Source organism: Panthera uncia, chromosome D1 (genome assembly GCF_023721935.1).
Source record: "Panthera uncia isolate 11264 chromosome D1, Puncia_PCG_1.0, whole genome shotgun sequence".
Lineage (NCBI taxonomy): Eukaryota > Metazoa > Chordata > Mammalia > Carnivora > Felidae > Panthera > Panthera uncia.
Window position 1 is genome coordinate 58150532 of NC_064808.1, and position 27300 is coordinate 58177831.

The 27300-nt window shown below is 38.5% G+C and overlaps 1 long non-coding RNA gene across 1 annotated transcript in view; it reads left to right on the top strand.

Annotated features, from left to right (window-relative positions):
* Window positions 1-16252, top strand: part of LOC125937882 (uncharacterized) — a 22018-nt gene extending 5766 nt beyond the window's left edge. Inside the window, exons 2-3 of the long non-coding RNA XR_007462536.1 lie at window positions 15727-15911; window positions 16040-16252. This is a non-coding gene — a long non-coding RNA (uncharacterized LOC125937882). The remainder of the gene's footprint in view (window positions 1-15726; window positions 15912-16039) is intronic.
* The last annotated feature ends 11048 nt before the right edge of the window (window positions 16253-27300 follow it).

The window sequence follows — 27300 nt, forward strand, 5'->3', positions numbered from 1 at the left end:
CAGCTCATGCTCTGTCTCAAAAAAAAAAAAAAAAAAAAAAAAAAAAAGAACATCTCATATTTTGAGTTTATCCATTCATGTCCTCGCAGCAGCACTTAAATCTGAGCCTCTACCTCCTTTATTTCACGTAAGCGGAGGTTAGTTCTAAAAGCCCTATTGGATTCACGTTCTTTTTTTTTTCCATAAGGGACATCTCAAGAAGTGCATGTTATCTGGCTGTCCTACTCTTGCTAAAGATTGATCAGCAGATTCAGGTGATGTCAGCCAGATCTCTCCATTGTAAAGTTCTCCATAAGCTTTTCATCCAATGCTTTCATCCATTATTGATCTTTGCCTTAATCAGTTATATCATTAGGATTGCAAAGTGATGGTCTTTCTAATTCCATCATTCCTTCTGCACTTATTGGCTGGGAATTGTCTGTAAAGAAGAACTCTTCCTCATCGATAGCCCTCAGAGAGCTATTTGGTCACCCTGGGATGTAGATTTAATTGGAAAGGCAGCATAATGCTTACTCTTGTCCCTTAAGTTGCCATTTTTCAAAGTAAGAATTGTGACCTAGTTTGTTAATTTGTCTGTTTTGGCGCTCTTCCTCCCCCACGAACTCAGTAGGCTTTTATATATTCTATGTATTCCCATAAAATTCAACCACTACTTTTTTAGATTCTTAAATTATCCCATTTTTGGTCAATTGGGGCCCCTTCTTGTGGGCTCTTGAGTTCTTTCCATATAACCCACCAATCTTTGATAACTTCACAGGTTTTGGCTCAGCAAGGTGTTCCTGCCTCATCTTGTACATGTACTGTCCCAGACTTGGAATCAGCCATCCAAGAAGTCCCAGGTCCTTTAAATGGGAAAGGTTATTTAGGGACCACAATCTGGACACCACAGGTTGTTCATTGTCCATGGGTTTTTAATCCTTCTAGGCCCTTCTGAAAAGCACAGAAATAGGATATATTTTTGAAAAAAATAAAAACCATATTTCTAATATCAAATTTTTAATATTTCTACTGTTATTTCTAATTATTCCTAATATTACATTTCTAATTCAAATTTAACATTAATATTTACATTAATGCTTTGATTTTACATTTTACTTCTCTTACACTGTAAATCTTGGTTCCTAATAACATTAACATAATTATTTATTGCTATATACTATACTATATAAAAATAGTTTCAAAATGCTAACACAAAGACTACTACTAGCAATGTAACTATAGAATGAAGCATTAGATTTTTTTACCCTTAAAATATATTCCACAATGTACATACAACAAATATACTATATTGTAGTATCACTTGAAATCATTTCAAATAATTGTCTTCTCTATGCAGCTACATCATTAACTTGATAAACAGGTACACTGTTTTCAGTTTGTCTTAAAATCGTATGAGTTCATTTTCAATTTAATGTTTTGAATGTGTAAAACACATCTATATGATTCCAATGTAAGAAATACATAATGTATTTGCAGAATCTTTCCAATCTTTTGGAAACAAAAGTTTCCAATCTTTTGTTATTACAAATAATGCCTCCATGAATAACCTTGCATGTCATTTCATATTTAACCCAGTCCATATTTTAATCAGTAAATGTAAGACCACTCTATCTCAGAGAAACCACCCCATCATACCCAGCCTAAGTCATTCATTCTGGTGGACATCTGTCCTGGTCTTTGGGTACCAAGCACCTTTTGAATACCCTTCTGATGTTAGCAGGATTTTCCCTTTTGAGTTCCACCAAGTGAGAAGACAGAATCTTCCTTCCCTCTCCTGCTCTTTTGCAGCAAGAACACAGGAATGTGACTTGCGCTCCTCCAGTCAGATGCACTTGTGTGGGATTCTGGTGGGGAAGGGGGCTTGGAGGGGGAAAAGATGAATAATGCATTCCTCTTGCTGGCGAGGGTGGCAGCAGAGCCATGTGGTTGGGGGGACAGGATGGTCTGTAAGGTTGAGTTCCTGATGCAAAAGAAGCTAGATGCCTTTGGCAGCAGTGGTGACAGTCAAACTGAGCTCTTGGCAGCAGGTAGTTGCTGAGTGGTGATGGGGCAACATCCTTAGTTTTCTCATTAGGCCAGTTGAGCTGCATGGTTTTGGGTGATTTTCTTCGAAGATTGTTTCCTCCAGTCTTTGCAACAATTTTACGAGCGGCCCAATGTTCTTTGAACAGACTCCTTTTCTGCTTAATCTGTCAGCATCCGCTTCCTTCCTTGTAGCCAGGAAATACTTTATGCAGCAGATGCTGGGAGTCAGGCTAGGTACGTTTTAGGTACCACAGGGGCCTGATCATCCTCTGACTTCAACCGTGCTTGTGAGTTCTGGGAGAAGGGACTATGGCATAATGAAAAGAACTGGGTCATTAGGGGCCCTGCAGCTCTTCTGCAGGAAACTCCTTTGAAAATCATCAGTCATAAGAAGTAAAGGGTGTTTTCCTGATTGCTGGAGGGAAGGAACAGGTGGTAGAGATGAGGTCAGCAGAGGCCCAGCATAGCTCCTGGGGTCCATAGGGCAGCAGGATGGTGAGACCAACAGATAGAACAAAGGGACTAAATGTAAGAATCTCACCCTCAACCCTAAGGCTTCTCAAGTGAATAATTGGGGCAGGGGATCCTGAGGGGGGATGGAAAAACATAACTTTCAGATAATCTGGAAGATGGGATCTAGAGAATCAGGATTTGGGGTAATCTTGTAAGTGGACCCATTTGGACCCAATCACATGGTTTAAGGCTACAAACTTGATATCTCTCATAGAGGGCAACTATCCCCTCAGCTCATCATTTGTCCTTCCATTTTGTGTTTGTTGGCCAAAAAATTCTAATTTAGCATATATTTAATTCTATTGATATTTTTCTTTTTAAAGTGTTTGTTTATTTTTTTATTTAGAGAAAGAGAGCGAGCAAGCAGGGGAGGAGCAGAGAGAGAATCCCAAGCAGACCCCACACTGTCAGCACAGAGCACGACATGGGGCTTGATCTTATAAACCACAAGATCATGACCAAGAGTTGGAAGTTTAACCAACTAAGCCACCCAGTCACCCCACTATTGATATTTTTCTTTGTGATATCCTCCACTGTTTTTCTGTTTAGATAACATTTTCCCTTTCTAAAAATGTGTTCAACATTATATTTTCTAGAATTCACTTGTGTATATGGCATGATCAGTATGCACTTGGCACTTGAATAAAGCTGGCAGGCTAGAAACAACCAGGCAACATTAGATATACTTTGCGAATTCAAAGAATATTTTGCAATAATGGGATACAATTCTTTATCTCAAAAATTGTCAGGGGTTAAAAAAAAAAGAATGACGGGAGCAGGAAGGAAAATGGCACCCTTAAAGTGTTGTTTTCAACTTAGCCTAAGGTTAAATAAACAGCTAGCAAGGTGAAGGAAGGAAGGAAGGAAGGAAGGAACCTGTTGATTGAAAGAGGCTTAGGAAACACCACTCCATACAAACGTGGACCTTGTGCAGATCATGATTCCATAAGCCAATTTAAATAAAAGAGAGACAATTGGAATTTGAATACTGTATATTTGATGACAATAAAGAATAATTATTTTGTTAGTTGTAATAATTGTGGATATGTTTCTAAAGAAGTTCTTATCTTTTAGAGACACGTAGGAAAAGATATGATGTCTGGGATTTACTTCAAAATAATGCAGTGGTCAGGGAGAGATAAGGATATAAATGAGATGAGATGGGCTGCTATGAGTTGTTAATTGTTGATGTTGGGTGATGGGAACATGAGGGTGTATTATATTATCCTTTTTACTTTCCTATACATTAATATTTGAATTTTCCCATGGTAAAAATTTTAGAAAGAGATAAAAAAATATATATATAGTGGCAATGACGTGGCAGTAAAGAATTGTTAAATATTCCCAGATAGGTGGCGAAGCTTCAGCGTCTCAGGGTGGCATATTTGGGGCAGATCATGGCCTCATCTAAGCCAGCTGCCCCTTGCCAGCATGAGTGGAATTTCACAACAGCAAATCGTTGCTGAGAGCCTTCTGTGTGTCAAATCCAATGAGAGAGAAAGGTTCTTCCACTGTGATACAGAAAGAGATGTGCAATGTACCAGTTACAGAAATAGTATAATGAAATCATTGCTCACACAAAAAGTCCCTAAAGATTCATCTAAAATAGACATATATCATTTTTTAAAATGCTGTTTAAAAATAAAGCTTTAAAAATACACTTTTCTTAAGAAAAGAATAAAACACAACCAGACCATGTCATAATGCTATTTAAAATGATCCATGAATTTTCTTTTTTTCTTTAAGTTTTTTAAAAAACATTTATTTATTTTTGAGAGAGAGAGAGAGAGAGAGAGAGACAGACCACAAGTGGGGGAGAGGCAGAAAAAGAGAGAGACACAGAATCTGAAGCAGGCTCCAAGCTTTGAGCTGTCAGCACAGAGCCCAATGTGGGGCTTGAATCCACGGACCACGAGATCTCGACCTGAGCCAAAGTTGGACACATAACTGACTGAGCCACCCAGGCACCCCCCCACGAATTTTCTAATTGTCATCGGAACAAAACTCCTTAGCCAGGCCTACCTCACATCCAGACCCTGCCTCTTTCCCCAAGCCCTATCTCCTGCCCGTCATCCCTACACACTTTAAATTCCAGCCACAGGAAAGGACTTGCAGTTCCCAGAACTCTTGCCTCTCAGAGTTCACGTTCCCCTGGAGGAGTTTCAGTCATTCATTAAACAGCATTCATTGACCTCCTCAGCTGTCCTGGACCTTGTGGCCCACTCTGTCTCATCACTACTCATCACCTGGACTGTTTTTTCCCCTCAACAGTTTGTTCTTCCAGTATCATCTGACTTGTCACCTCTGAGAAACCATCTTTGAACCACTCTTCCGTACTCTTTGTATATGGGGAGCAGCAGGGAAAAATGCACACATGTCTTATTTTTTCCACTGTATTCTGAGGGCAGAGATAAAATCCTGCTTAGGCACAATGTGTGGCCTAAGGCTTTAGTCATATTAGAAGATCAATAAATGTGGGGCGCCTGGGTGGCTCAGTCAATTAAGCATCTGACTCTTGATTTCAGCTCAGGTCGTGATCTCACGGTTGTGAGATTGAGCCTCATATTAGGCTCTGCACTGAGTGTGGAGTCAGGTTGGGATTCTCTCTCTCCATCTCTCTCTCTCTCTGCCCTTCTCCCACTTGCATACACACTTGCTCTCTCTGTCTCAAAAAATAAATAAAAGTAAACACTAAAAAAAAATCAATAAACACTTGTTCAACAAATGAGTAAATGAATGAATGAATGAAGCTTCCCCCACTAGCATGTAAACCCTCAAGGGCAAGAATTTTTGTTGTTTTCTTCTGTTTTATCCTTAGCACCTAGGACGGTATACCTGGGACATTAAATATTTACTGAAATAATTAAAGGTAACTGTCAAAGAAAAATCAAGGAGATATCTATGTTAAAACTCACTTGCAAACTGTTTATTTGTTGTGGTCGCCTGTCTATGGATCGGCAGAAGACTTTGATCCAGGGCTAAAAAAGAAATCAAAGAGAAAAAATGTTTTAAAGGTCAAATACAAATCCATGTTTTATTGAATTAATAACCTAGATTTAAAAACTATCCCCAGGTCCAAAAGAGACTAAGACATTTACTTATTTGTTTTTACATGTATTATTTTAGAAATCACTATACTAAATGTTGATTTTACTTCACCTAAAAAAAAAAAGTTAAGATTTTTGGAACTTTAGATTTTCACTTGACATGGGGTCATTTTCCATGTGCCCATATTGCCTGTGGATCTAGAGAAATATATGCAGCAAAGGGGCAGCACATGATTTCCTACACCAGGAACAGCCAGAACCCAAGGAAATCATGAATGACATCACTCTTATTGATCTAATTTCTAAAAGACAATGGAATAATTTCTCCTCGCCCAAACCTTACTGCAGCGGTTTGGACCAGCAATTCCATAGCGGGGTGATGGGAGGGCTGCACGGACAAAGGACAATTGTTGACCTCCCCACAGCAGCAGGATGGTTTACAAAGTGGTCTTTCTTGGGAGTTCTGCCTGGGACTATTGTGCACCACATGACAGGTGCTCTTACATAAGTAAGACCAAATTGAATTCCATTTGGATTTCTTCTCTTCATTCTCTTCTCAAAACCATCTTTCTCTGGAATTGTCCTAAGTCACTAGAACAACGGAAGGGAAAAGTGTGATCTTGAACTTCCCAGGGAACTGAGGCAGGATTTACTTCCTCTTTCTTTACTCATCCACCTTTTCACAGCTGCCATCCGCTGGGACCTCTTTTGAGAGGAGCTTTTATTCCCTGCTTTCTTTCAGGATCCTGCCTCACATAATCTTCACTGGCTTTTCACAAAGAAAACTAGGACTCCCATTTATTTTATCCAATCCACCGCTACATTCAGCCTTGAAAACAGCATGCAGCACATTATCCTCTAACGGGAACAAATAGCAGAATGGAGCCCAGCTATTTTCCATGAGGCTGATTTTTGCTAATCCAACACATTTATCCTCTGAAACATTTTCAGTGCCTGTTGAGAAATAAGTGGTACCAGTAAGGGCAGTATCTCCCAGCATGCAACTTAAAAATGTATAGACAATAGGTCTTAATATGAAAGTAAGTCAATAACTTGTGGAGGGGCAGTAGAACCATTTTGGGTACTATGAAGATAGATATACTACACGTGCCCTTGACCTAACAATTCTGCTGTAGGATTCTAGTTCACAGGAATGCTCACACCTGGGAGCAAATGCATATGAACAGCATTACTTACTGAATCACATGTACAGAGCCACATGAACTGACAAAAAGACACGCTGAATATTGCAATGTGGAAAAAGTAAATTGCAGAACAATATGTAATACATGATTTCATTTTTGTTTAAAAATAACCCACACCATATGTATAGGGATGAATGTACTTTTATATATTTACAGATATAAAGAAAAAGTCTGGAGAGAAACCAGCAACAAACTGTCAATGGTAGTTCCTTCCTCTGGAGAGTGAAATTGGGGGGATTTCACTTTTCACTTCATCAACTTTGGAATTATTTAAATTTATGTTTCAGAAAACAAGAAAGGAAATAAATAGCTGGATTAATACAAGGTAGTTAACACTTACAGAGTGTTTATTCTGAGCTGGGCGAGTGCTAGACACTTTATATATCATCTTACTTGCTCCTCCAACTTTCTGAAGTAGGTAATATTATCCCCCTTTACAGATGAGCAAGCAAATTCTGAGAAGTGAATAATTTGCTCAAGGTGACAGGCCTAGTAAGTAGCAGAGCTAGGATTTGAACCCAGGGTTTTTTTTACTTCAAGGTCCAAGACATTCCCTTTGGTCCAACAATGCCATTTAGTATGACATAGTCCTGACTCAGTAGATGGGCTTATTAACAGTGCCACATGGATGCTGAATGTTAAGTTTATTCTTTAATACACAAAAGGGGGAAGGATAGTATAATGAATCCATGTGCTCATTATCATCCAGAAGCAACAATTATTAATATTCTGTGTCATTGTTTCATCTACCCCCAACATATATTTTTTAGGAATCTTTTTAATGCCAATTCAAGACATCATATCATCTCACCATAAATACTTCAATCTCTAAAAATAAGAAAGTTTTTAAAAACATGATGATGTGATAAATATCATTATCACACATAAAGTTAACAATCATTCCTTAATATTATCAATAGCCAGGGCATCTGGGTGGCTTAGTCAGTTGAGCGTCCGACTTCAGCTCAAGTGATGACCTCACGGTTCTGGGGCTGAAGCCCCACATTGGGCTTGTTATTGCCAGTGCAGAGCCTGCTTTGGATCCTCTGTCCCTCTCTTTCTCTCTCCCTGTCCTTCCCCTGCTCATGCTATCTCAAAAATAAACAACAAAAAATTATTTTATAAAATACTATCAATATCCAATCAATGTAAATTTTCCCAGATTGTCTCAAAAATATCTTCTTGTTGGTTATTCAAATTTATATCAGTTGAATCTTTATCTCCTTGAATCTATGGTTTCCCTCTTCTCTTGCTTACTATGACTCATTTATTGAAGAAATGGAGTCCTTTGTCTTGTAGAATTTCCCACCTTCTTGATTTGATTTCTTAGATCTTTATGGTGTCGTTTAACAGGCTTCTCTATCCTTTATATTTCTCACAAACTGGTGATTCAAGACATTAAATCAGTTTCTATCCTTTGGGCAAGATTTTTTCTAAAGTGGTGATGTATACTTCCTACTGCATTTATTAGGAGGCAGTTAGTGTCTGGCTGTCCCACTTTCAATAATGCTAAGGTTGAACAGGGGTTCAGCGGTGTCAGCCTGACACGTACATTATGAAATTCCACATCAACCTTCCACCTAATAAAATTAGCACCCATTGATGGTTTTTGCCTAGACCCATTATTTCATTAGGGGTTTAGAGTCACTTAAAATCCTGTAAGACTTAGGTATTTTTTAACAAAAATCCTAAGATAGCAATACTATGTTTTAGTTTTGGAGCAAGGTATCAAAAAAAATCTTTTCTCTACTACCCATCATGAGTTTTTCTTGTTTTTGTATTTTGTGAAAGTAATTAAGTTTCTACTGTATTTTATTTTAGCTTTTTTGAATAATTAAGTTTTATTTTCCTGAGACCACCGGTATTCTGCAAGCGTCTAAGCCCCATCTGGGACCATTTTGCTATTTATATTGACATTTTATTTGGAATTTTGATCTATGCTTCAATTCCTAAATAATTCATAAAAAGTAAGAAGAAAAAGAAAAGATCTCCCATTCTTCTGTGACAAATGTCACAGTAAGCCAGTTAAACATCTCTAGATAATTTTCAATTTCATGCCTAGGGTCACTTTCAATGACTAAGTCTGTTCTTATTCATTTCACATTTATCATAGCTTCTGTCCTGTGCCAGGTTCTGAGGCTAAAGAGAGGAAAGTCTCAGGCCCTGTCCTTCAAGGGTTCACAGTCCCCTACACCGATGAAATTGGGAAATGGCCCATGGGGCCCCGGGATGGCTCAGTTGGTTAAGCATCTGACTCTTGATTTTGGCTCAGGTCATGATCTCACGGTTTCTGAGTTCAAGCCTGGAGTCAGGCTCTGTGCTGACAGTGTGGAGCCTGCTTGGGATTCTTTCTTTTTCTCCCCCTCTCTCTGTCCCTCCCTCTCCCCCGCAAAATAAATAAACTTAAAAAAAACTGGGCAATGTCCCAAAGGTTCTTGGGTTACAGGGAGGAGGCACTCCCTGACTATGGAATCAGGGAAATCTTCTCAAAGGAGATGTTGAGTTTTGAAGGATGAGTGGAAAGTAACTAGGGGAAGGGCATTCCAGGAAAAGAAAACCCATACAAAGGCATGGAGGCAGGAAAGAATAGGTTCCTTCAGAGAAGTGCACACAGTTTTGCATGGCTAGAGAGTAAGGTTGATGGGGAAGGGTGGCTGTGGTGGAGCAGGGGCAGGGCCAGGGCAGGAAGAGCCTTGTCTGCCATGTTAAAGAGTTAGGATGTCCCTGAAGGATTTTAAGCAGAAGAGTGACAGAGTCTGATTCATGTTGTATATTTTTGCCTCTATAGATGTTTTTTCTTTTTTCTCTATTTAAGTCAAATTCACGTCACATAAAATTAATCTTTTTAAAGTGAACAACTCAGTGGCATTTGGCACATTCACAGTGTCATACAACCACTACTTCTGTTAGATCTAAAACTCTTTCATCACCCAACAGGAAACCCATAGCCATTAAGCAGGCACTCCCCATTGCCCCCTCTCCCCAGCCCTGGCTACCACCAATCAGCTCTCTACCTCAGTACATTTTTATTTCTAAAAATTACACAAGTAATATGGATTCATTACAGAAGAATCAGAATACAGATGACTAAAAGAGGAAAATAAATATTGCTGATAATCTCAGCACCATTTTGTAGGCTGTGTATCCTTCTCAGCAGTTTTTGCGTGTGTGAGTGTGTGTGAATTTTCCCACCCCGATCTTCCATGTACTTTACAGGGTCCTCTAACCTTCTGGAGTCTCCCCTCCCCAACTTTTGAGATGTAAAAGAATTCTGCTCAAACCCCTATCCTATGAATGACATGGAACTCAACTCCCTTCCAATATCTCTGAGAATTCTGGGGAGGTTACAGATGGAGGTGGGGGTTTGCTCTCTTTGACAACCTCTAGCACTGATTTTCTGCCTGATCTTTGCCCCTTATTTCACCTCTTGGGCACATTGTCCATTCTACACTTCTCCAATCCCTTCTTTCCTCCAAATATGGCCTAAACAAGGTGGTATATTAGCAAATATTTTTAAAAGATTTGGGGGCAAACAGAGGATAGCTTGTATTGAAGCACAACTTGGAGAACAACTTGAAACTGAGTTTCAGAGAGGAGTTCTGAGTCCCTTAGTCATTCTTATCATAGGCCATCCCTCCATGTGGTACTATGACAGGACCAGCTGCCAGCTTCCCTCCCTTCCTATCTTTTTCAATCTCCTCTAGATGTAGACTCGAAAGCACTCATTTCCAATTCCCTTTCCCTTTTGCACAAGGGAATTCAAGGCTCTTTTGGCTTTGCTCCAAACTGCAAAGAGCTCCTAAGCTATTCTGCTAAGTCAAAACAGTCCCTCCCTATCAGAACTCTAGTGCCAGGTTGTCCAGCTAATACTTTCTCCCTACTGGCTGCATTTCCATTATCACTTTCTTATCTTAAATATCTTTCCTTAGGTTTTTTTTTTGTTGTTGTTGTTCCTATTCTTCTATATTGTTTGAAATGGCTGCATACATTCCTTATTTTTGGACACTTAAGTTGTTTCCAATGCTTTATTATTATAGACAGTGCCCTGTTATATATTAAAGATTATTAAGGGCATATATATCCTTATTATATACATGGATATGTACCCTTAATTATTTCTTTGTTATACATTCCTAGTAGTAGCATTGCCTTATGGATTTTACATATTCTCTACAAGGACTGTATGAGTTGATGAACCCAGTAATGTTTGAAAGTGCTTGAATCTATTAACCCTTGTTAATAGTGCATATATTTATCCTTATTTTTTTGTGTGTGGTTTTAATTTTCATTTCTTTGACTAATAGTAGAGTTGAACTTTTTTAGTTTATTAGCCATTTGAGGTTTATTTTTCTTGTGTAAAATACCTTTTGTGGTCAATTATACAGTTTCATTTTTCACTTATTGATTTGGAGGTTCTTTGAATGTTAAGGATATGAACCTTTGGTTAAGGATATTTCCTATATGGCACAAAAACAGGCACTCAGATCAATGGAACAGAATAGAGAACCCAGAAATGGACCCACAAACGTATGGCCAACTAATCTTTGACAAAGCAGGAAAGAATATCCAATGGAATAAAGACAGTCTCTTCAGCAAGTGGTGCTGGGAAAACTGGACAGCAACATGCAGAAAAATGAACCTGGACCACTTTCTTACACCATACACAAAAATAAACTTAAAATGGATGAAAGACCTAAATGTAAGACAAGAAGCCATCAAAATCCTAGAGGAGAAAGCAGGAAAAACCTTTTGACCTTGGCCGCAGCAACTCTTACTCAACTTGTCTCCAAGGGCAAGGGAAACAAAAGCAAAAATGAACTATTGGGACCTCGTCAAAATAAAAACTTTGGCACAGCAAAGGAAACAATCAGCAAAACTAAAAGGAAACCGATGGAATGGGAAAAGATATTTGCAAACGACATATCTGATAAAGGGTTAGTATCCAAAATCTATAAAGCATTTATCAAACTCAACACCCAAAAAACAAAGAATCCAGTGAAGAAATGGGCAAATGACATGAATAGACACTTCTCCAAAGAAAACATCCAGATGGCCAACCGACACATGAAAAAATGCTCCACATCACCCATCATCAGGGAAATACATATCAAAACCACAATGAGATACCACCTTACACCTGTCAGAATGGCTAATGTTAACAACTCAGGCAACAACAGATGTTGGCAAGGATGCGGAGAGAGATGATCACTTTTGCACAGCTGGTGGGAATGCAAACTGGTGCGACCACTCAGGAAAACAGTATGGAGTTTCCTCAAAAAACTAAAAATAGAACTACCCTACCACCCAGCAATTGCACTACTAGGCATCCAAGGGATACAGATATGCTGTTTCGAAAGGGCACATGCACCCCAATGTTTATAGCACCACTATCAACAATAGCCAAAGTATGGAAAGAGCCCAAATGTCCATCGATGGATGAATGGATAAAGAAGATGTGGTATATGTGTGTATATACATATATATATATATGCACAATGGAGTATTACTCTGCAATCAAGAAGAATGAAATCTTGCCATTTGCAACTATGTGGATGGAACTAGAGGGTATTATGGTAAGTGAAATTAGTCAGTTGGAGAAAGACAAATATCATATGACTTCACTCCTATGAGGAATTTAAGATACAAAACAGAGGAACATAAGGGAAGTGAAGCAAAAATAATATAAAAAACAGGGAGGGAGACAAAAACATAAGAGACTCTTAAATATGAAGAACAAACAGAGGGTTACTAGAGGGGTTTTGGGGGGGGGGGTGGGCTAAATGGTAAGGGGCATTAAGGAATCTACTCCTGAAATCATTGTTGCACTATATGCTAACTAACTTGGATGTAAATTTTTTTTAAAATAAGGATATTTCCTATACCATCTGTCTTTTAATTTAGTTTATGGTGAATTTTGCTGTAAAAGACTCACATTTTTATACAACCACATCTATCATCCTTTATGAGCTCTGCTTTTAGTCTCATGTTTAGAAAGTCATTCCTTACTCTGAAGTTTTGTTGACATTCACCTGTACTTTCTCCTTCTTAAATTACAATTTTTAATCCTTCTGGAATTTTTCTTCATGTACTGTGAATTTGGATTTGTTTTCATAATGATACAGTTATCTTAACATCCCCCACCGATAGGAGGAGGCACAGGCTTTTTAATGTACTAAATCCTTACATGTATTTAGATGCATTTCTGAAGTGTGCTTTTTAGCTAGTGATGTTTTAATTATTGTATCTGGCTGGTTCACCTTAATATCTGGTAGGAAAAGACTTTTTTGGCATTATTTTCCTAAAGATGGGCTTGACTTTCTTACTTTTTCCCTTTTTTCTTCTCTCTCTTTTGTTTTCGTTCAAAACATTTACTTTGTATCTTAAACAGGACATTCTAAAGTCTGCATCATGACTGGAGAGTTACCCCCGAGGTTTACAGCCAGTGTGTCCCTCTCAAAGCATGATCCTGGGAGCTGGGGAGTCATGCAAACACAAGCTAGGACCCCCAGGGGAGGAAGGGTGCAGACCAGGGGAGGACTTCAATCCTTTCTTAAGGAAAAGGCAGTAGAGCATTCTGACTCACTGAAAACTAGTGCAAACATTTTTCAAAATAAATTTTTAAATAGATTTCTTTCACATTAAAAAGAAAGTTATTTTTGGGGCGCCTGGGTGGCTCAGTCGGTTAAGCGGCTGACTTCAGCTCAGGTCATGATCTCGCGGTCCGTGGGTTCGAGCCCCGAGTAGGGCTCTGTGCTGACAGCTCAGAGCCTGGAGCCTGTTTCGGATTCTGTGTCTCCCTCTCTCTGACCCTCCCCTGTTCATGCTCTGTCTCTCCCTGTCTCAAAAATAAATAAAACTTTAAAAAATAAATAAATAAATAAATAAATAAATAAAAAGTTATTTTTATTGGGATTTTGTTAATAATAGGCTTAGCCTGAAGAAAATTAATATCTTTACAATATTAAATCTTCCAACACAGTATAATGTCTCTCCTTTTATTCAAATCTCCTTTTAGATTCATGGTAAAGTTTTATAGATATGCATATTTATAATTAAGTTTATTACTAGGTGCTTTGATTTTTTTATTACCATGATATATGGGTTCTTCATTCCATTGTTTTTCTTAACTAATTATTGCTGATATATGTATTAGTTTTTAAATATTTCTGTCATAATTGCCGAATTTTCTTGCAAGCTGGTGCAGGTACTCTGGAAAACAGTATGGAGGTTCCCCCAAAAATTAAAAATAGAACTACCCTACAACCTAGCACAATTGCACTACTAGGCATTTATCCACGGGATACAGGTGTGCTGTTTCAAAGGGACACATACACCCCCATGTTTATAGCAGCACTATCAACAATAGCCAAAGTATGGAAAGAGCCCAAATGTCCATGTCCATCGATGGATAAATGGATAAAGAAGATGTGGTATATACACACACACACACACACACACACACACACACACAATGGGTTATTACTCGGCAATCAAAAAGAATGAAATCTTGCCATTTGCAACTATGTGGATGGAACTGGAGGGTATTATGCTAAGTGAAATTAGTCAGTCAGAGAAAGACAAAAATCACATGACTTCACTCCTATGAGGATTTTAAGAGACAAAACAGATGAACATAAGGGAAGGGAAACAAAAATAATATAAAAACGGTGGGGGGGGGGACAAAACAGAAGAGACTCATAAATGTGGAGAACAAACTGAGGGTTACTGGAGGGGTTGTGGGAGGGGGGATGGGCTAATAGGGTAAGGGGCATTAAGGAATCTACTCCTGAAATTATTGTTGCACTATATGCTAACTAATTTGGATGTAAATTTTTAAAAATAAAAAATTAAACTAAAAAATAATAATAATTGCCAAATTTTCTGAACTCTCTTGTTCATTTTAACAGTTTTTCAAGGAACCATACAATCTTCAAATAATGATAATTTTGTCTGTTACTATCAAGTATTTATACCTCCCTCACCTCTTTTTCTCATTATTGCATCGATTGACACTTCAGAATAATCTTAAATAATGGTAATGACAGTCAAATTATTACCTTTAATGGAAATGCTTGTAATGTTTTATTGTTAGGTATAATATGCTGTTGGTTTGAGAGCAATATTCCTTAACATATTAACATGTTAATTAAGATTTTCTTAAACCAAAAATTTATGTTGATTTTTATCAAACTTTTTAGCATTGTGTTAAGATGATCATATGATTTTTCTCCTTGAAATCATTGATCAATACATAATCTATTTTACATTGATTTCATAAATTATATAAACAGGTAACTTTTACCACTGAACTTTTCTTATATCCATGGATTAAGCCCTGTTTGGTCATGGTGATTTGCCTTTTAAAATTATAACTGCAGGTTTAGTTTGGAAAATGGATTGAAAAGAGACAAGGTCAAAGGCAGAGAGGATATTTAGGAAGCAATTACAGTTCTCAAATAAAACAACAGTAGTGAAAACAGAGAAGAGGTCTGGTTCTGAGAGGTGTTTAAAAAAAAGATCAATATTAGCTCCTTGGGTATGAAATCTAAAGTGAAGAAAGGAATTTAGGAGAACTGCTAGGTTCTTGGCTTGGTGACATTTATCAAGACAGGGCTACAGGAAGAAAAGCGGGTTTGGTAGGAGTTGGAGGAGAGGATAAAGGATGAACTCCTGACATCCTCAGGTCCTGAGTGGAACACCCACGTATTGACAGGTAAGTCATCATATACATGGATCTGGAGCAGAAAGATCTGGGCTATAAATATCAACTTGGTGATTACTAGTGTGTAGAAAACAGTTAATTGTAGTGTGAGAACACAAGAAGACTGAAAACGAAACCACAAACAATGACTCATTTTAAGAGATGGAAGAAGGAAGAAGTGGGCTATGTATGCCACACAACTTTACTCCCCTCGTCTGCTTCCTTCTTCCCAAAGGCACCTCTCACCTGCTGGGCTGCTGCTGCCTCTGCTGGGTTCCCTGGAGTCAGAATAGAAGCCCCAGAACTGCATGACCTGCACAACCTCTCATCTGCACTGGTTTCTCCTCACTCTCAGACAAGATGAAATGTCATACCACAGAGCATGAAATCTTGCTTCTGTAGCTGGTGTCAATGGACCAGGTAATGCACCATAAAAGTTGCATAAAAGTACAAGAGAGTTAGCTTCTTGTAGGGAAATCTTGACAAATCTATCATTAGAGATGGAAGTGAGGTAGACAGATCATTTTTCTCATTTTCCCCTTCTGCAGACTACATCAAGGTTGGGATCTCTCCCTATGGCCATGGCAGAGAAGCTCTGTGGCTCAAGGAATCTACTGAAGTCACCTGCTGTTTCTCATCATGGCTTGTTGAAAGTAGTGCCATCATGGTAACACATCACACTGAACTGTTTGACTTTCTCCTTTATTTTTACTCTCCTGAGCTTATACCTACCCTTCCCACACATAAACACAAAAATCAGCACTTTAATCTTGACCCCAGGCTTTATAATATAGAGAAATTGCACTAAGATATAGATGCTAAATTGGTAAATTGAATAGGAGAAAGTCTATTTAAGTCAACTCTTCATTTGGACTTGGGTCCTTAAAACATGTGTTCTATTTTTCTGAGAATTCAACATGATGTAATGAGAAAGGGAATAAAAAGGAGGCATGAATAACAATTAGATATGAGAAAGGGAAAACAGGACCAGGTAGAAAACTGTCAAATTAGAAGATGAAAATGATATTAAACATTAATATTACAGCAGCTGTTGAGCTCACATATTTCCCCAGGTTAGGTTATCAAAAGAACATAGCAATATGGTTTTATTTATTAGGTCACTATCAAAAGTACTGGCAACATCCAGCAAAAAACTATCATCCATAAGATGTCTATTTCCTTTGCTATAACAGAAAGTCTACAACAGCCTTTACCCCAATTCAACCCAACAAATATCTATTGGCCCCTGTCATGAGGAGGACAATGTGCTGAGCTTTATGGAAATAGAGCAGTTGCTGGGGGCGGGGTCTTCTCAGATTAATAAGACTCGGATGTACCCTGAAAATGATATAGTCTCAGAGACATAAATATAATGTAGTACACAGGTCGTTATTATCCAAGGTCATATCAAATTTAAAAAATACAAATTTTATTTGTACCAAGAAAAGGTACAAATAAAATTCTAAGAAGACCAAAGGAGGGAGAGATTATATTAATGGAAAATAATCAGGAAATACTTCACTGAGAGGGGCTATACATTTGTTAGATATAATTTTATTTTTTTAATTTTTTAAATATTTATTTTTGAGAGAGAGAGAGACAGAGCACGAGTGGGGGAAGGGCAGAGAGAGAGGGAGATACAGAATCCGAAGCAGACTCCAGGCTCTGAGATGTCAGCACAGAAGAACCCAGTGCAAGGCTTGAACCCACAGACCACAAGATTATGACCTGAGCCACAGTTGGATGCTTAACCAACTGAGTCACCCAGGCGCCCCTGTTAGGCATAATTTTAATAGTTGGCCATGGGGAAAGATAGGCAGACTAGAGGAGTAAAAAACCAAAGGCAAAGAGCCAGGAAATAATAGTATAATTGTAAAATGATAGACTTTGACAGTTTTGAAGGATATATCCAAAAACTTTGAGAATCCCCAAAGAGTCATATACCACTATATTATACATTTTCACCCACAAAATTCATACATAATACTGAGTACATAACTACAAAGCCATTACGTAATGTGAGAGATGGACCATCAGCGAGGTTACATACCAACTAAATAATTCGTTTCTTCGTGTCCATATCCAAGTGCACAGGATGCAATTTGGATCTCAGCAAAATGATATATGACTTCCTTTTACTCAAGGAAGATCAACCTTGAATGCTAAATCCATAAATATCAACAGCCTACTGAAGTTCCATCTGGCTGAAGTGTTTAGCATGAATCAATCCAGAAAGAATTCTGCTTGTTTTAAGATAAAAGGAAACATTAAGGGAACCCGAGTGGCTCAGTCAGTTGACCGTCTGACTTGGGCTCTGGTCCTGATTTCGCGGTTCATGACTTCAAGCCCCACATTGGGCTCGCTGTTATTAGTGCAAAACCCTCTTTGGATCCTCTGTCCCCCTCTCTCTCTGCCCTTTCCCCACCTGTACTCTCTCTCTCAAGAATAAATAAATATTTTTTAAAAAGATAAAAGAAAAAAATAAAAATATAAAAAAAGATAAAAGGAAACATTTTATCATTTGTTTGCAATTTCTTAATATTTCTTCTATTTTGATGAAGCTCTTTGCATGAACATATCCAACATTTTGTCTTCTTCTCCTCTGTCTAAACTCCTACTTAAAACCAAGAGAAAATTCGTCTTCAGATCTAGAAGCATAACTAGAGAGACCCATCCCCTCGACAGGCCTCATAGACATCTGGTGACCGTCAAATGGTCAAAGTAGCTCCCCTTTCCAAGTAGAAACCTTCAGATCATCAGGACCCTGCAGTATAGGCTGGAAAAAACTCTAACTTTGATCACATTTATGTCTCTCTCCTGATGGCTCTGACGACCTTTAAGCTGAAGAAAAGGGGATTGCAGGAAGATACAATTAAGATTGCATGCATGCACTCACACACAAACCAAAACCCAGCAACCAAATGGTGGTCTTCATTACTTGGCTTGCTGCCAGAGATAGCAGGCACTGAAAGAATAAGAAGCAGTTACCAAGAAGTACCTGTTCCACAAAGCAAAGCCTTGAAGAGTTAACTGACTCATGAAAGCCTAAATAGGTTTTCAGAAGCTACCGCTGAGGGCTTCAGTCAGCAGGGGAATGGATCAGGACACTAAGGACTTGAGAAGAAACATACACCAATTAAACTCATGACCATTCTCCTGTGATACCAATATTGCAAACCTGATTTTGACCAAAACCCTCTAAGACCAAAAAGAAAATGTCCTGCTGACTACAAAAATATTTCCCTGTCCTCTTTTCTTTTTTTTTTTTCTTTTTTACCCCTTGTCTTCTTGAGGTCATAATACATTAAATGGGTACAACAAAAAAAGTGAAAGTCATGGTTAAGCAGATTGCTTAAATAATGAATTAAAGAGAGAGAGAATATATCTTGTTAGTAATCCCTGAACTTCATTTCTAAAGGCCTTAAAATTGGTGTGCCTGGGTGGCTCAGGTCATGATCTCACGGTTTGTGAATTTGAGCCTCACGTAGGGCTCTGTGCTGATAGCTCAGAGTCTGGAGCCTCTTCAATTCTGCGTCTCCCTCTCTCTCTGCCCCTCCCCTGCTCATGTTCTGTCTGTCTGTCTGTCTCTCTCTCTCTCTCTCTCTCAAAAATAAACATTAAAAACATTTTTTAAAGGCCTTAAAAATAGACTGAAATTTGATAAACTATGAGACAGCTATTAAATGGGACCATTAGGAAAACTACATAGAAACATGGGTAAATGATTCTAAGTAAGGTTGAGTGAAGAAAAAAAATATATATATATATAACATCTGGAGTTATAATAGCCTACATTTATTAAGGACTTACAATTGAAATATACACACACACACACACACACACACACACACATATGGGTATGAATTAGAATGGAAGTAGTTGTATTAGGATATGAGATTTGGGGTAATCTTTTTTTATTTTCTTAAAAATTTTCTTTCATATGATCACAATGATTTATCCATTAAAAGAAGTATAATCAAAGAACTAATTCTAGAGGGAAACTGATGAATGCCCAAATTACTGCTATTGATTTCCATATACTTTGTCATGTGTCCAAGTTTATAATGGAAAAGTATTGACAGGAAATTTGACTTCTATAGAAAACAATAACAGAGCAGTCACTTTGTAAACTTAATTTAAAAAATACAGCAGAGAGAATGAGGGGTTTAGGTTTGAAAGCTTGAAAAGAAAATTTAATTTAATTTAAAACAGTGTTCAGGGGCGCCTGGCTGGCTCAGTCCCTAGAGCATGAGACTCTTGATCTCAGGGTCATGATTTCACACCCTGAGTTGGGCATTACTTTAAAAATAGAATGATAAAATAAAAGTGTTCATTTCAGACACATGGCCTGAAGCGACCGTGATGTTGCTTCAACTGTCCTAAGGATTCCCGTGTGAGGCCCACAGTGTGGTGGTTTTGTAGTTAGAGAGCTCAGTATTCGAACTCCAGCCCACCACTTACTAGCTGTAGTTCCTTGGTCAAGTTACTTAAGCTTTCTAAGCCTTAGCTTCCTCCTGTTTAAAATGGAAATGTAGATAACCCACCTCAAAAGATGGTGGGAGGTCTCTAATAATATAGAGCATTGTAAAGCAAGCAGTTAACGCCATGGTAGGTAGTTCATATTCAGTAAATGCTAGTTCCCTTATCTCTCCATTCCCTTTTCAAAAATCCACCATATAAAAGTGGATTTACTTGTGACTGAGTTAATCATCAGATTTTTAATAATACCATTTGCCACTTATTAACTGCCTACTAGGATACTAAATACCCAACACATAGCAAGCTCCCAGTAAAGATATGTTTAATGGATGGATGGATGGATGGATGGGTGGATGGATGGATGTGTGGCTGGCTGGTTGGCTGCCTTAATCTTTGTCTTCAGATGCCTAGAAGAGACACTGGATTTGTTCTATATATTTCTCAGGAATACAGCTGGGACCAGAAAGTACAGTGATAATCTCTATTTTTTTGAGGAGAAAGAATGGGTTTGACTAAGCAAAGACCAGGCTATTGGAGAAGAGCCCTTGGGAAGAACAGAGTAAAAAGGGGGCTTTTCTTTCCTTCCAGGTCTTTGGACTTTGCTAGAAAGAGTCACTCTCTCCATCTCTGGGTCTAGCAGAGATGATAGCAACCTGGTTGAGAATAACAACCTGCCAGAGGTGTGTTGCTCTCTTGCCTCCTTCTGTATGCTCTGCGGGTGGATAATGCTTAGCCCAGAGCAGCAAGGCTCCCACTGGTGCCAGCAACATCCTAGAGTAATCAATCTTTGTGGAAGGCCTGACTCAGCTGTAACAGGCCTTCCACATGCCTGGGTCCAGGTGCAGTGCATGGGCTGTTGACACTTAATTTCCTTGGACAGTAGGTGGAAGTTACTAGGAAGCAGAGTTTCACATAAAACCAAGAACAGCATGCCAGTAAAGCTGTCCAAACATGGAAGAGGCTGACTTATTATACTGACCCCTGGGCTGAGAGGAATGTTGCTTCCATGTTGTTATGTTGCAGAGGGAATTCTAGCTTTAGCTTCATGGTTACAATGAGAAAAACTCCTAGCCTGAAGATTTTGGTTTCATTGGACTCTCACACTCTTAAAACTAGGCTTTCTACTGACACCTAGAGGCTTACTTGTAAATGTTGCTATAAATCCAAACCTGAGGAAAATTCCATTCTTTCTCAGTTCAAATTTTCAACTCTACTTGGGCCTATAGGTGTTCCCCTTCTGCAGATACTCCCAGTGGAAGAGTCTCAAAAAGGACTAGATACTATTATGATCTTGCAGTCACTGTATCTCGACACAGCTACAGGACCAGGACAGAAACACAGTTGGAGGAAAGTCCCTCTCCTTCTCAGCCTCTTGGAGAAGGAAACAGATCATATACATGACACAAGAAATTACCATGTGAGATAGACCCTTCCAAGTAGCTAATGTGGGTGATTAGTGCCATGAAAGCTGGATAAATATAAAGATCCCTGTGGTATGGGGTGGAAGGGCTTTTGTAGATGGAGTGAAACTAGAGCTGGTTCTTGGGGAAGAAATAACCCAGGAAGGTAAGGGGTTGGGGGAACAGTGGCAGTGACTGTAGTGAAAGAGATTTGAAGTCCAGTGGACCTGAATCAAATCCTGGCTTTTTTTCACTAGCTGTGACTTTCAGCTAGTTTCTTCAAGTCTTTGAACATCAGCCTCGTCCTCTTTTTTTTTTTTTTTAATTTTTTTTTAACGTTTATTTATTTTTGAGACAGAGAGAGACAGAGCATGAATGGGGGAGGGTCAGAGAGAGAGAGGGAGACACAGAATCTGAAACAGGCTCCAGGCTCTGAGCTGTCAGCACAGAGTCCGATGTGGGGCTTGAACTCATGAACTGTGAGATCATGACCTGAGCCGAAGTCAGACGCTTAACCGACTGAGCCACCCAGGTGCCCCCAGCCTCGTCCTCTTCCAATGAGGACACTCATGCCTTCCTTGAAAGCTTGCTGTATGGATTACACATAACACATAGAATTTGGTTTGTTCAGTGTCTGGCACACAATAAGCACTCCAGTGGCGGCTTGTATTGCTGTGGATTTTGACACAGGGGTGGACCTGATGTGTTCAGGGAATATGACATGAGACAATTTGGGGCAGTGTTTGTGTGGAAGCACAGGAAGTGACTCTGAAGCAGTGTTATGTGCTCAAGAGGACCCTGGTTTGAGTTCTTGATCTCATATCAACAGGCAAGTCATTTCCTTTCTCAGGGCCTCTTTCCCATCTTTACAGTGAGGATATTGCTCTAGGGAAGTATTTCTTTACCTTGGCTGCATATTGGAATCATCCAGAGAGTTTTTAAAACTTCTAATGACCATGCTGCACCCCAGACCAACTAAATCAGAATTTCTGGTGCTGGACCTCCAGACAGCAGATATATATATATATTTTTAAACTTTATTGAGATATAATTATTTACATATTTAATGCTGACAATTTGATGAGTTTGGCCATATACGTACAACCATGACATTATCACCACCATCAAGGTAATGAACACATCCATCACCTTCAAAAGTTAGTGTCCCATTTTTGTGTGTGGCAAAAACACTTAACATGAGATCTACCCTCTTAACATTTTTAAATGTGCAATACTATGCTATTAACTATGCACTATGTTGTACAACAGATCAGTAGAGTTTATTCAGTTAGCGTAACTGAAACCTTACACCACTTAACGACTCCCCATTTCTCTCTCCCCTAGCCCCTGGCAACCACCATTCTATTCTTTGCCTCCAAACATTTGACTAGTTTAGATACTAGATACTTATAAAAGGGGAAATCATACAGTATTTGTCCTTCTGAGACTGGTTTATTTCACTTATAATGTCCTCCAAGTTCATCCATGTTGTCACAAATAGTAGGATTTCCTTCTTTTTTAAGGCTGAATAATATTCCATTGTATGTATATACCACATTTTCTTTATCCATTCATCTGCTGATGGACATTTGGCTATTGTGAATAATGTTGCAATGAACGTGGGAGTGCAAATATCTTTTTGAGAATCTTGATTTCAATTATTTTGGATATATACCAAAAGTGGAATTTGTGGGTCATACGGTAGTTCTATTTTTATTTTTTGAGGAATCTCCATACTATTTTCCACAGAGGCTGAATCATTTTACATTCCCACCAACAATGTACAGGACTTCCGATTTTTCATTTAGCTTTATCAATACTTACCTTTCATCTGTTTGTTTTTGTAATAGACATCCTAACAGGTGTGAGGTAGTACCTTATTGTGGTTTTGATTTGCATTTCCCTTATGATTAGCGATGTTGAGCACTTCTTTATGTACCTGGTGGCCATTTGTATTTATTCTTTGGAGAAATGTCTTTTCAAGTCCTTTGCCCACTTTTTAATTGGGCTACTTGTTTTTTGTTTTTGTTTGTTTGTTTGTTTGTTTGTTTGTTTGTTTTTTGCTATCAGGTTTAAGAGTTCCTTGTGTATTTTGGATGTTAACCCCCTATTAGATAAATGGTTTGCAAATATTTTCTCCTGTTCTGTACTTTGCCTTTCACCTTTGATTGTTTCCTTTTCTGTGCACAAGGTTTTTAATTTGTTATGATCTCACTCATTTATGTTTGCTTTTGAAGCTTATGTTTTTGGTGTCATATCCAAGAAATCATTGCCAAGACCAGCGTCAAGAAGCTCTTCCCCTATGTTTTCTTCTAGGAGTTTCACTGTTTCAGGTCCTATATCTAAGTCTTTAATCCATTTTAAGTTGATTGTTGTGTATGGTACAAGGTAAGGATCCAATTTCATTCTTTTGAATGTGGATATGCAGTTTTCCAATAACATTTGTTGAAGAGACTGTCCTTTCCACATTGTATAATCTCAGCACCCTTACTAGAGATCAGTTGGTAGTATATCCATGGGTTTACTTCTGGCTCTCTATTCTGTTCCACTGGTCTATTTGTCTGTCTCTATGTCAATACCATATTATTTTAATTACTGTAGCTTCTAAATATATTTTGAAATCAGGAAATGTGATGCCTCTAATTTACAGACAGATTTTTTTAAAGTTCCCCAGATGATTCCAATATGCACACAAGGTCGAGAACCATTAGACAGTTGTCAAAAACCAACCTCTGTGCTCTGGAGCTGAAATATGAAACACAGAGTTTGGGTATAAAAAAGGAAGACAGTTTATTTCTTTGTCAGGCAAATGAGGCTGCAGGAGGCTAATGCCTTCGAGACTGTAAGCTTGACTGCGGTAAAAGGCTGAGGGGTTTAATAGGAAAATACAGGATCTGGGTGGAATCTGGTACATGCTATCAGCCGTGCCATCATGTCTTCGAGGTGGTCGCATGACTAGCACTGGCACCCACCATCCCAGTCTCTTTACTGAGTATACACTGAGGTCAGCAAGATGTCAATATCGACACCACATTCCTGGAACAAAGGATTCTACAGAAAAACAAGTGAAGGGAAGGGGGAGGCTTCAAGAAAGAGGGAGACAAAAATTTGTTGTTTTAAGTCAAGCCTTGCTGAAACACTAGTGTGTTCATTTTAATTTCCATCCATCTTTACGTTTCTATGATGGTTTCAAAACTACATAATTGTGGGGGGGGGTGCCTCGGTGGCTCAGTCAGTTGAGTGTCTAACTTTTCATTTCAGCTCAGGTCATGATCTCAGAGTCATGGGATCAAGCCCTGCATCAAGCCCCTGCATCAAGCTCAGCGTGGAGCCTGCTTAAGATTCTCTTTATCTCTCCCTGCCCCACTTTCCCACTCGCACTTTCTAAAATTTTAAAAAACACTACATAGTTTTTAAGGTGTCTTATACTTCTAACACTAGAAAGATAGAGAAAAACAATAAATAATTATTATATAAATAATTAATATATAATGGCTACTATACGTTAAGTGCTAAGTGTCAAACACTCACCAAGAGCTTTTTATGTGCTATTTGAAATTCACAATAAATCTAAGGAGCAAAAATTTTACAAATGAAGAAATAAGTTTAGAAAGATATTTTTTAAATGTTTATTTTGAGAGAGAGAGAGCACAAGCTGGGGAGGGGCAGAGAGAGACAGGGAGAGAATCCCAAGCAGACTCTACACTGTCAGCACAGAGCCCCATGTGGGGCTTGAACCCACAATCTGTGAGACCATGACCTGAGCCAAAACCAAGGGTTGGCTGCTTAACTGATGGAGCCACCCAGGCACCCCTAGAAAGATTTTTGTTTGCCCAATACCATGCAGCTAAGAGTCAAAGCTAGAATTTTAACACATATTTCTCTGATGTCCCAGGTGGAAATCTGATGGACTACATTCTACCATTTCCCATAACTCCCACACAACATTGGAAATCATTTCTGCTTACCTGGAGGCAAATGTCAAGATCCTAATGCCTATGAATGGATGTATTTCTGTGAACTTAGGAGGTTTTACACTATTTCTCGACAAGTATTTCTGCGCAAGACAGGTATAGCAAGATAGTATAGTCTGAGCACAGACTATAACTGATACATTACTTTTTATTCAATATTTTTTAAATATGAAATTTATTGTCAAATTGGTTTCCAGACAACACCTAGTGCTCATCCCAAAAGGTGCCCTCCTCAATACCCATCACCCACCCTCCCCTCCTCCTACCCCCCCCCCATCAACCCTCAGTTTGTTCTCAGTTTTTAAGAGTCTCTTATGCTTTGGCTCCCTACCTCTCTAACCTCTTTTTTTTTTTTTTTCTTCCCCTCCCCCATGGACTTCTGTTAAGTTTCTCAAGATCCACATAAGAGTGAAAACATATGGTATCTGTCTTTCTCTGTGTGACTTATTTCACTTAGCATAACGCTCTCCAGTTCCATCCACGTTGCTACAAAAGGCCATATTTCATTCCTTCTCATTGCCACGTAGTATTCCATTGTGTATATAAACCACAATTTCTTTATCCATTCATCAGTTGATGGACATTTAGGCTCTTTCCATAATTTGGCTATTGTTGAAAGTGCTGCTATAAACATTGGGGTATAAGTGCCCCTATGCATCAGCACTCCTGTATCCCTTGGGTAAATTCCTAGCAGTGCTATTTCTGGGTCATAGGGTAGATCTATTTTTAATTTTTTGAGGTACCTCTACACTTTTTTCCAGAGCGGCTGCACCAGTTTGCATTCCCACCAAAATTGGCAAAGATAAAGTTAAGCTTTCACTTTTTGCAGATGACATGACATTATACATGGAAAACCCGATAGACTCCACCAAAAGTCTCCTAGAACTGATACATGAATTCAGTAAAGTTGCAGGATACAAAATCAATGTACAAAAATCAGTTGCATTCTTATACACTAATAATGAAGCAAGAGAAAGACAAATAAAGAAACTGATCCCATTCACAATGCACCAAGAAGCATAAAATACCTAGGAATAAACCTAACCAAAGATGTAAAAGATCTGTATGCTGAAATCTATAGAAAGCTTATGAAGGAAATTGAAGATACAAAGAAATGGAAAAACATTCCGTGCTCATGGGTTGGAAGAATAAATATTGTTAAAATGTCAATACTACCCAAAGCTATCTACACATTCACTGCAATCCCAATCAAAATTGCACCAGCGTTCTCCTCGAAGCTAGAACAAGCAATCCTAAAATTTTTATTCAATATTTTTATTGAAACAGTTATCCATGGAACCTGAGTGGTCCCCAAACCAATGAGTAAGATGCTGCCATCTTGTGGCATTATTTTGTAAGGCCAGGTGTGTAATCCAACAGTGAGGAGAGCCCAATAAGCAAAATTATAACCATACCTAATACTTTGCACTTTTGTTGTCTTCCTAATTGTAACATAATTTTGTTTCTCCAAATATATTATTAGGAATGAATCAATACAACAACATAAGAAAATAGGTAATAACTGAAGACAAAATAATAAAGTTGCCTCTCCTACTCTTTACTAGTAGTGTATCGCTTTGTCAATTTACTTAATTTTTCTGGATCTGAAATTTTCTTATCTATAAGATGGGGACAATAACACCCATCTCATAGTATTGCTTTAAAGCCAAATTAAAATATATATGTCAAGATCCTGGAAAATTGTGGACATTTGACATGTATTGGTTCCTTACTCCCTTCCCTTCTTTCCTGATCCTTTTCCTTTTCTCTATTTCTGAGCTCTTCCCACTGAAGATATCCTAGCCTTCTGTTTTCTGACCGCTTCCCTAAGTATTCTCCCCATTGTTCTTTCAGTTTCCGGGCTCCACCCTATTCCCACCCTCTCGAACACACACACAGAGGGGGTGTCCACATTTAACACACATGGACCCTTACCTTGGTAAGGTAAAGCTCAGT